Genomic DNA, 10,544 nt, shown 5'->3' on the forward strand with positions numbered 1-10,544 from the left:
TGGATGGGTGGGTAGGTAGGTAGGTAGATTAATGGATAGGTAGGTGAATGGATGGGTGATGGATAAATTGTGGATGGCTGGGTGGGTAGATGAATGGATGAATGCATGAGTGGGTGGATGAATGAGTGGGAGCATGGCTGGGTGGGTGGGCAGATGGGCAGTTGGATGGAGGGATGGATGAATGGGTAAATGAATGGATAGGTAGGTAGATTGACGGATGGGTAGGTGGATGGATGGAAGGATGGACAAGTGCTGGGTGGATTGGTGGGTAAATGATTGGATGGATAAATTTATGAGTGGATAAATAGGTGAATCAGTGAATGAAGAGTCTGCTGGATGAATGGGTAGGTGGGTGGATTGATGGACGCATGGATGGGTAGATGGGTGAATGAATGAATGGTAGCCAGACAAATGGGTGCTTTCGCTTTGATTTATTAAAATACAAAAATATTGGAGGATGTCATTTTTGGATGTAATTTTGCAAAGGGTTTCCAGGGGACATTCAAGCAATTGTTGACAATGAAGTGCAGTTTGAGGTCCACAGAGTTATTTGTAGAAAACTAAGGAATGAAAGGAGGGGAAACACAAACAGGAGCCTGGGGAATTGCAAAAAGGACAGAAAAGAAAGATACTGAGGGCAACCCTCCCGTCCACACACATATGCTCAAGGGCTCTGTTCTGCGCGTATTCTAAATATTATCTCAGTTAATTCTTCCCAACCAATTACACGTACTGTTTTATCATTCTTCTTCTATTTTTACACAAGTGAAGTAGGAGCGTTAAAACAGTCTCGAAGGGGTAGAACAGCTTCTATGAGAGCACACAGCAGTCACATTTGTTGATTTATTTTTTTCTTTTGCTGGGATTCAAACTGAGGACCATGAGTCTCCCAAGGCCACCCCTACTCAGTCAAAGGGCATGGCCTCTGGAAAGCAGACACTAGTGGCCAGGCGTGTGCCTCTCACAGGACATGCCATACTGGTGAGTACAACGGGGCTGGCTTTATGGGGAGCAGGCAGGTTGTATCAATAAAACAGGGGTGCCTCCAGGGTGGTAAGCAAGCATTGGCATTGGAGGGGTGCCTCCAGGGTGGTAAGCAAGTCTGTCCCTGCCTGTGGGGATGGAAAGGGTGAAGCCCCTGAAGTCTGCTGCAAAACTGCCCCTGGCCCTCCTTCTAGAAAGAAAAGCTATTCCTATCTGTTTGGGAGCAATCCTCAGCTGCTCAGCCCCAGACAGACCAGCCTACTTACTCATTATCCTCTGAGTGTCCTGCCCTTGGTCCTGGATCGGGCAGGAGGAGAGCTGGGCTGACAGGGGGCAGCAGCCCAGACCTACCCTCCTCCTCCAAGGACAAAGAGCAGCTGCCTCTCCCCTTGTCTGGGAAGCTCCCCATGTCTGCAGGCTGGGCGCCCGTGGGATGAAGTGCCAGCCCAGCACCGGCTTATGCGGCTCAGTGCCTGCAATTTGCACAGGGGGAGTTGAGATATTTCAGACACCTGAGGTGCTTGTAATATCTGAGTGGAGGGGAAAAATATAGATGCCTTCATCGCCTCCTCCCACTCTGCACTCAGAATCCAGGGCAGTGCAGGGTGAACTTTTGATCAAGGTGACATTGGTTTAAAATAGAAAAATGGCACTAATTTTTGTAAAAGCTGGACAGAGAACTGAAGAAACCAAAAGGCAAATGAAATTCTCAGGCAGCCCAGCCATGGCCAAGGAGAAGGCAGCGGTTCCTCATTCAGGGCAGGGCTTCCCAGAGTTGGAGGTGTACACTGTGGGGGGCCCGTGGGTGGGGAGTGGTTCCTGGGATCTTATCAAAATGCAGAATCTGATTCTGGGAAGTTCTGGGGTGAAACCTGGGATTTTACATTTCTAAAAAGCTTTCAGGTGACCCTGTTGCTTGTCCTTTGAGCCACGTTGCGCTGCAAGGAGGCCACCTTCTTTCAGGAGGACTTCTCTGTGCACAGCTGCAGGGCAGCCATCCTCCAAGGTCCAGCTGTCCCACGGTTGAGGTGAGCAGCTCTCATCCCAAAGAACAGCCCTGATGGGCACCTGCCGGCCACCACTAGTCACTGGCACACTGAGTTCACATGTTCCTTCCAGGAAAGGGCCCTCCCACAGCAGACCCTGCAGCACGGGGCGCTCCTCGGGCCTCCAGGGAAGGGCCTGAGTTCCTCTCACTCCCCATGCGGCCCCCACTGCTCTCTAGTAGGGGAGCCCTGGCAGACCACAACAGTGGGGTGGTTCTTGTTCCGTGAGTCCTGTGGAAATTATACTGGGGAACTGATCACTGGAGAAGTCAGGCCCTTGGTCCCAGCTCCTTTCCAGAGTAAATCATTTGGAATTAGCATTCCAAATGTCCACAGAGCTTCCTGCTCACTCTAGGCTGGTGGTACTGGGCTGAGACCCAGGTACAAGAGGAACCACCTGGTACCCAGCCCTGGGGCCTCACCCATCTGTGATGTCAGAGGTTGAGGACCCAGCTGGGCCCTTTCATTCCAGCTTAGACATGAGGTTTCCAATTATTTTTTCCAATAATTTTCAGAGAGGTTCTATCCCAAGTCATCTTGATAAGAGCTTCCATCATGAGTGACTGTGAGCTCCCAGGAAAACCCCATGGGCACTGAATTCCTTCACGAAAGGAAATGTTCTGCTACGTTTTGTTTTCTCTCTGAAAATTTCTGTACCAGGATCCTGAAAGGGGAGGTAGAGGAAAAGCATTAGTTCCCAGCTAAACGCCCCATCTTCAGAAACGTGGAAATCAGCAAGCCTGGTGTCTCTGTCCCCTGAGTGGGATTCTTTCCCCGAGACTCTGGGCATTGAAACTGGAGGGTGTGAGGTGAGAGTATGAGGTTCAAGTCTATGTGCCGATGAAAATGACTCTGGAACCAGGTAAAGGTGGCCGGCGGTCAACGGCTGGCTTCACTCCGTTTCCACCTGCTGCATTGCTGCTTGCAAAGGCCACTGTACACACCACAGGCTTACACTTTCACGGCAGCCTTACAGCGACACATGTGACTGTGTTTTCCACGTGGACACGATGAAGCTGACGTTTCAGTGACTTTCTCAAGAGCCCGTCTCCAGCAGTGGCAGAGCTGGGGCTTGAACAAGCACTACTTACACTCCCTTTCCAGGACACGGTACACCCCGTCTCATCTGGGGACCTGCAGGCTGCTCCCACCCACGTTGCCTTGTGCCATCACGACACCTGACTCAGCCCCAGTTTCACACCCTCTTGCAGACTAGGAAAGTCAGCACCAGCAAGGAGAAAAGGCAACATTTGACTTTAGGTGTCCCAGCTTCACACCTTGGACTTGCTCCATGGGAGCCTGCAGAAGGGACCCCGCCTCCTTTGTCACCTGACAGTCACCATTGTGAGTTTGCACTAAGGGTTAGAACACCTTGGTCTAAGAGCTCGCTTACAGTGTGACTGGCCATTCACACTGTGGGGTGAATCATTTCCTTGGATCTGGTTCTAGAAATGACACACTGTGGGAGGGAGCCCACACACGAGATCGCAGAAGCCGGCAGAGCACTGAGCACGCACTCTCAGAATCCTCAGCTCTGATCGGGCTTCTCCGGTTTGCCCATGGTGTCCTACCTCGCACCCAAAAGGCTTTCAACAGATGTCTGCTGCTCCAAGTAGCAACTCAAATCAGAAAATTAGTAATCACTAATGCACGTGACAGAATTTCTAAAGGTTCAGGTCGAGTGTGGCTTTTATATGTTATCAACATGGTATCATGGTTTCATTTTACCTCCACAGGCAAAAGTGTGGACCTTGCTGTCCTTTTCCATATTAAAAAAAAAAAAAAAAAAAAAGGCACACAGTTAGTAAGTGATGAGCTCACATTGTACCTGCTAGTTGGTAGCAGAGCTGGTGGAGGATGCCTGTGTCTCTGCATACGGGGGCGAGAATCTGCCACCCAGGGCCCAGCTCCCACCTCCCAGTCAACAGACCCCTGCAATGAGAGGGGGATGTGCCCTGCTGTGCCCGGGTGTTCCCAGCCTCTCCCACAGGAAAGGCTTCCAGTGAAATGCAAGGAAGAGCTTCCGGTTTGACCTTCTCTCCCCCATCTCCCTCCCTCCGAGCCTCTGGTTTGATTTTCTCCCCGCCATCTCCCTCCCTCCTGTGGGAACATGGGCATAATGGCTGGAGCCCCAGGCTTATCTTGGCACCACGAGAGGAAGAACTAGGGACTCATTTCAGAAACGTCGCCCTAATGCCCTTGAACATGGGGACCGGGGCCAGTCACTGTCCAGTTGTAGGTTCCTCATGATGCAAAGGTAAACTCACAAACACGTAAGCAAATGTACTTTTCAGCTGCTGCAGTGAAGTGCTTCTTTCTGTACCCTGCAAGGCTCCAGAAGTGGGGTCAGCATGGTGGTCACCAGATGCAGTGGCATGTGGTCCCCAGGTCCTACAGTGCTAGGGCTTCGACCCAGCGAGGAACAGACACAAGCAGTGCCGGTCTTGCTCCCTGCTGCAGTTAGAGGCAGCTGCTGCTGCTGCATGAGCCTCCCAGGGTGACCAGGAGGGATCTTTCTGTGTTTTTTTTCCAAGCGTGGATCAAGAGGGACATGGACACTTCACAGGCTGGAGAGTAGCTGTCCTTCCAGAAGCCTCCTGAGCAATCACCAAGGCAAAGTGAACGAATTTTAATTAAAGTCTCAGAAAAATCAAAGACAATCCGGTGTCTCTCCCCTCGGAATGCTGACAGTTCCCGATGGCCCGAGGCTGCAGGAGCAGACAAGCAGGGAGGGGAGCAGCCCCGGCAGCAGCCAGGATGGGCAGCCTGTGTCCATGGCCCATCCCAGCCCCAGCTGGCCCAGTGGGTGCCCGAGGGCTGCTCACTCCCTGAGGCCTCACCCCTGGCCTGACCACCAGCCCTTTCAGAAGTGGGGCTGGTCACTCAGCCTTGTCTCTATATTCTGGGCCCTCTGAGGCCCTCCAAGTTCAGGAAAAGGAGAAAAGATTAAAAACCCTTTGAAAAACAGGTTGCTGGAGCCTGGACTTTAATCTGGCCCTGCACAGAGCCTTCAGAAAACCCTCACAATTTCTGCATCTGTTTCCTAATCTATAGAATGGAGAGTCTTACGATCAAATGAGACAAGGACAGTGAAAGAATCGAGTATCGAGTATCCATGTGAAATTTCGTGGAAGCATTACAGTGCTGTTCTCCAGTGGGTGTCTTTTTCTTGGGTTAGCCTGCACAATTTTTAGAAATGTAACTTCTAAGGTTTTGCAAGACAGCTCTGCGTGGGTACTTCCAAGGAGGCTGCTGGTGACCCCACAGTGTCAGGGCTTTAAGGATCTCTGGGAGGAATCTGGGGCAGCACCTCCCTTTCGGGGATGGGCAGACAGAGAGCAGAGCAAAAGCAGGACCACGCCAAGGCCACACGCTCCCATGGCTCTGCCATGCCACGGATGTGCTTCCCTCTGTGGCTCCTTCCTGATGCTTCTGAGCGTTGCACCCCCACGGGCTGCCCTGCCTGCCTGGCACCCTCTGGGGCAGCTCCTCTCTGTGCAAAATGGCATCCTGTTGTTAACAGCAATAACTATTTTTACACAAACAAATGGCTATAGACACTATATTCAGGACAAACATCCAGGGAAGATAAAGTGACTATGGCCAGAAGGGGCTGATTATGGAGAAACAGGCAGCTTTAAAATAGCTGTGAAAAGAATCCCAACCTGGGAGCCGGCAGAAGCAGGCTCTGTAGCTGCACCTTGTCCTGCTGCAAAGGCACATCCTCTTCACCTCATGGAGAATTGATGAACCATCACCCCAGCTATGCGGACACTCCATGTGTATCCACATTTAAAAGTTATCTTCAGTGAGACTGGTGAATGTGGCTGGATTGTGCCAATTTTTAAGGACCAAGGCTGGTAGGTGGAGGCAGAAAGATGAAGACATGACCTGTTCCCACTTTGATCCTGTGAAGGAGGAGGCTGCCTAGGAGAGGGGAGACCCTGGGGGATGAGCAGGGGCAGGGGAATCAGGCAGCAGAGTGAGGCTAGGCCTTGGTCAAATGTACTCAAGGCTAAGGGTGCATTCTGACCTACTTTGGGGAAGACCTAAAAAAAAAAAAAAAAAAAAAAAGCTCCAGAAAGCAGTGAGAAAAGGTCTGCCCTTCACACATGAAGGTGAATGATCTGGGGCCATGGCAGATAGTTTAGATGGATTGCAACGAAACAGCAGACGCGTTAGGCTGTGAGACCCTGGTACTGATGGAAACCTCTGTTTCATTAATCAATACATAATCCCCACCTGGAGTGACTGTGTTTTGTGCTCTCGGTGACCAGATGGGGAAATTCTAACGGTGCTGCAGAGTGAAGGTAACAATAGCTGCATCTTGTTTTTGGATTCTAGAATTTATCAAGAAATTTCAACTATATGATTCCATGTCATGGTCTCAGCAACCTCTCCCAGTGGACAGTCTAACCTCTTCCTTTGGTAGATGATGAAATTGAGATAATGGGAGGTCGCTCAGATTTCCCAAACTGCTGACAATGGGCTGTGCTGCACCTGCTCCTGGTGGAAAATCTGATGAGCTTTCTCCTACTGAGTACACATGAGGGGGTCCTGAGTGTGAAGGCAGTGGCTGCAGCAGAAAGGAAGTTCCGGAGGCTGAGATGGGCAGATTACCTGAGATCAGGAGTTCAAGACCAGCCTGGTCAACATGGTGAAACCCTGCCTCTACTAAAAATACAAAAATTAGCTGGGTGTGGTTGCAGGCTACTCAAGAGGCAGAGACAGGAGGATTGCTTGAACATGGGAGGCAGAGGTTGCAGTCAGCTGAGATCATGCCATTGCCACTGCACTCCTTCCTGGGTGACAGAGTGAGACCAAAAAAAAAAAAAACAAAACAAGAAAGGAAGTTCTGTCCACAGTGAAAATGGTGGCTATCTTCTTACAGAGGCTGTTCTGATCAGGTGGGTTCTGGGGAAGAGCACTGGTGCAACCAGACAGGTAGGTGTGTTCTCAGGAGCAAATACAGGTTGGAGGAAGAGGAAGACCCTGGGAGGTTAGACCCACACTCCGTCAGAACAGGCACCGTGACTGCTCACCTGGGTGTTCAAGCAGAATCATTAACGATGCCTCGCATAGCTTCCATACGTCACTCACGCCACCAGCTTCCACATAAATTTAATCAACACGGCTTTGTTTCCAATAAGCTTTATTTGCTTTGATTTAACTAAGCAACTGCCCTGTGAAGAACGTCCAGCTGACCTGGCCGACGGTAGATACACGGAAGCTTACAAGAACCCTCAATCTTGGGATTCACATTCTCTATCTGCGTGTCTACCTACAAAACGTTCATCTATTGATGCCACAATTTTCTTACAGCACTTCAACGTTTCCACGAAATTTTACGTGGCTACGTGATTCTTCCACTGTCCTTATCTCATTTGATCCTAAGACTCTCCATTCTATAGATGGTGTTCACATATATAATGCATCTAGCAAAGTGTTGAACATGAGGAATGTTCTGTGAGAGTAGATTAAACTAAGGGTTGTGATAGCAATAATGTGCTTTGCAGTATTAGACACGCGGGATCGGTAATGTCAGCAACCACACAATGATTACTCGAAGGAGAGTAACCATGCCCCTAAAATAAAAACAAAGAAAAACAAAAGATGACACAAAATGAAGGAAATAAATTCAGATAAATAGTGGAACTAATACGTAAGATAATCTTTTAACAGTGGTCAGAATTTCACGAGCAGGAACAAGATCTCATTTGCTCCAATGTCAGCTCATGGTAAGCACCTACTGTTTTTTTGAATGAATGAATGAATGAATAAATAAATTGATAGCTCTGGAAGCTAGGTTGATTTGGGATGAGATGCCATCCAGGATGAGGCTCTTCCATTCCTTAAGGCCTTAGCATATAACAGTGATCATATACTTCCTCTCTTCATAGAAGTTTAGTGGCCCCAAATCACTAGAATATGCATAATTAATTTGGATATGTGTGTGTCACATATTAACAACTAAGCTCACTAGACATACTTCAAACTTTAAGGAGTAAGCAAGCATACACATATTCTTCTCTCCATTCACTCACCCACCCTCCCAGTGTTCACTGGGTGCCTGCATGCCCCAGGCTATCTTCCTGGTCGTGGGTGATGTTCCCTTCACAAGGCAGGGTGCTCCCAGCCCTCCAGTGTTAGCCTGACCATTGAGTAGGGAGATAATCTCAAAGGGCCTTAAGGCTCCACACGGACCATGTAGGAAGGAAGGAACTTTCCAGGAAAGAGTAGCTCTAATCGTACATCCTGATGACTGCAATCACTTTTTCTTTTTTTTCAGATTCCCAATCATTAGGAATTTTCTGAGGCTACAGTTTTATCCAGATAGCATTAAATTATATAATTGTCATTCAATACTCACAGGCTTAGAGATGTTTATGGTGCTCTTCACATTATTAATGGACTTTTACCAATGCTTAATCGCTTGCTGATTACTCCATTCTTCACTCTTAGATCGTTCACTAGAAGACACCTCCAGTTATGGTGCTTGGATTTTATCATGCAGCCTAATAATCTTTCTTTATTTCATTTTGGCAAATTCAAAAATTATTTTTTTTCAGTTATCATGGATCAAAACTGCTCATCCTAATGCAAAATAGGTGACAGAAATAGAGGATGCAGTGTATGGTCACAGGACACACTCAATTTAGGAGATAATTGAGAGAGTGGAGGAAATGTGTGTATGTGCATGTATTTCAGCAACTATGTGTATTTTAAAGACTCAGTGCAGCACAGTGGCCACGAATGAAGCTCTTTACATCCAGGAGGGATGGCTGTTCTGCTGAGGGAGCACGAGAGTGGAGGGAGCTGGGAGCAGAAGGAGCACAGGAGCAGAGTTGAGAGAGCACGGGAGCGGGGGGAGCACTGGAGCGGAGGGAGCACATGAAAGGAGCTGCACATCCAGCCTTCCACTGCTGGTTTCCTAGAAGCAGGAAATGCTCTGCCAGCACTTCAACGAAACAGGACTAGAGTGCTCATGACAGAGGCTGCCTCCTAATGCAGTGCCATGGTCTAGGCTACCTGGGAAAGAGGTTTTGACATGGAGGGACCCAGGACCAATCCCTTCGGGGAGCGAAGTGAGCAGGAGGAGGCAAGGCAGAAGCTATACTGCAGTTCTGTCTCAGCCAATCAATCAGCCAGTGATCAGATCAATCGATCAGCCAATGATCAGATCAATTGATCAGCCAGTTCTCTGCAGCTGGGACAGCCCTTCAGAGCTTTCCTTGTTGAGGCGAGGTGGCTGGGCCTTTATAGCCCTGCAATGACCAGTCACTGATGGGGTAACCTCCAAAAGAGGGGGTGCAGTTGAACAGGACTGTTGTCTTTAGCCTTGGGCACTGGCTGGAGAACTCAGGTGAGACCTCAGCCACCAACGCTCAGCAAGAGGAGTGATGGTGTTTAACCCAGACCCGGGTAAGTCCTACAACATTTTCTCCTGACATCAGGCTTAAAAGCCGGTGAATGAAATAGCGGAATGTTTCTTTTTCAACTCACATCTACCCCTCGCTTTCGTTCCACTACTCCGGCTTCCTGAGCAAGTTCTCAGGACACGACTTCCACTCCCTCCTTCCCATCCACTCCTCAGCAGGGTCCAGTCTGGTCTCTGCCCATATGTGGCTCAGTAACCACTTCACTTTTGTCTAATAAACTATGACCTCCAGGTTTCTAAACACAGCAAAGAGCTTCCTTCCTCAGCAAAGTCCTTCACATCTCTAGGTTTCCATGACCCCAGACTCCTCCTGTTTCCCCCCATAATGAAGTGGGGCCCTCCCAGTCCTGTTGGTGCTTCATCCTACACATCGGTAAGCCTCGGGGTCTTGGCCTGGGTCTTCATCTTTGCCCCTCCATGCTCTGTGCCCTCTCTCCAGACAGCCTCTGTACCCACAACTAAAAGCATTGCCTGCACACGTCCGCTCACTAGCTGAGACCTCCATCCCAGACCCAGCCCCCACCTGACATTCCTCTCCCCTGGCTTCCCCACTAGTGTATCTCAAACTCACGCCAGCCCTTTCCCCAAGCCCCTCCCAGCTCCCCTCTGTTCCCTGAGGCTATCACTGCCCATTCAGTTGTACAAGCCCAGAAACCAAGAATCACTATGACACCTGTCCTAGTCCATTTCGTTCTCCTATAACAAAATGGTAATGAGTATGGGTAATTCATACAGAACAGAGATTGATTTCATACTGTTCTGGAGGCTGAAAAGTCCAAGGTCCAGGGGCACATGTCTGGCAAGGGTCTTCGTTCTGTCTCATTTCATAGCAAAAAGCAGATGGGGGTTGGGGAAGGAAGGGAGAAAAGGAGAAAAGGGAGGTGGGGAGGGAACAGAGGAAGCCAAACTCATCCGTTTTAGCAGGAACCCACTCCTCTGGCAATGGCCTTAATCCATTTATGAGGACAGTGCCCCCAACCCAGTTGCCCCTCAAAGATGCCACCTGTCAACACTGTTGCATTGGGAATGAAGTTACCCACACACCAACTTTGGGGACAGATTGAAACCACAGCAAC

At 49.4% G+C, this 10,544-nt stretch overlaps 1 long non-coding RNA gene across 1 annotated transcript; it reads left to right on the forward strand.

Annotated features, from left to right (window-relative positions):
* The first annotated feature begins 772 nt into the window (after positions 1 to 772).
* LOC144579198 (uncharacterized) lies at positions 773 to 3,822 on the forward strand. Its single transcript, XR_013526224.1, has 2 exons — positions 773 to 981; positions 1,881 to 3,822. It is a non-coding gene; the product is annotated as an uncharacterized LOC144579198 (long non-coding RNA).
* The last annotated feature ends 6,722 nt before the right edge of the window (positions 3,823 to 10,544 follow it).

Source organism: Callithrix jacchus, chromosome 14 (genome assembly GCF_049354715.1).
Source record: "Callithrix jacchus isolate 240 chromosome 14, calJac240_pri, whole genome shotgun sequence".
In the NCBI taxonomy this organism is placed as follows: Eukaryota; Metazoa; Chordata; class Mammalia; order Primates; family Cebidae; genus Callithrix; species Callithrix jacchus.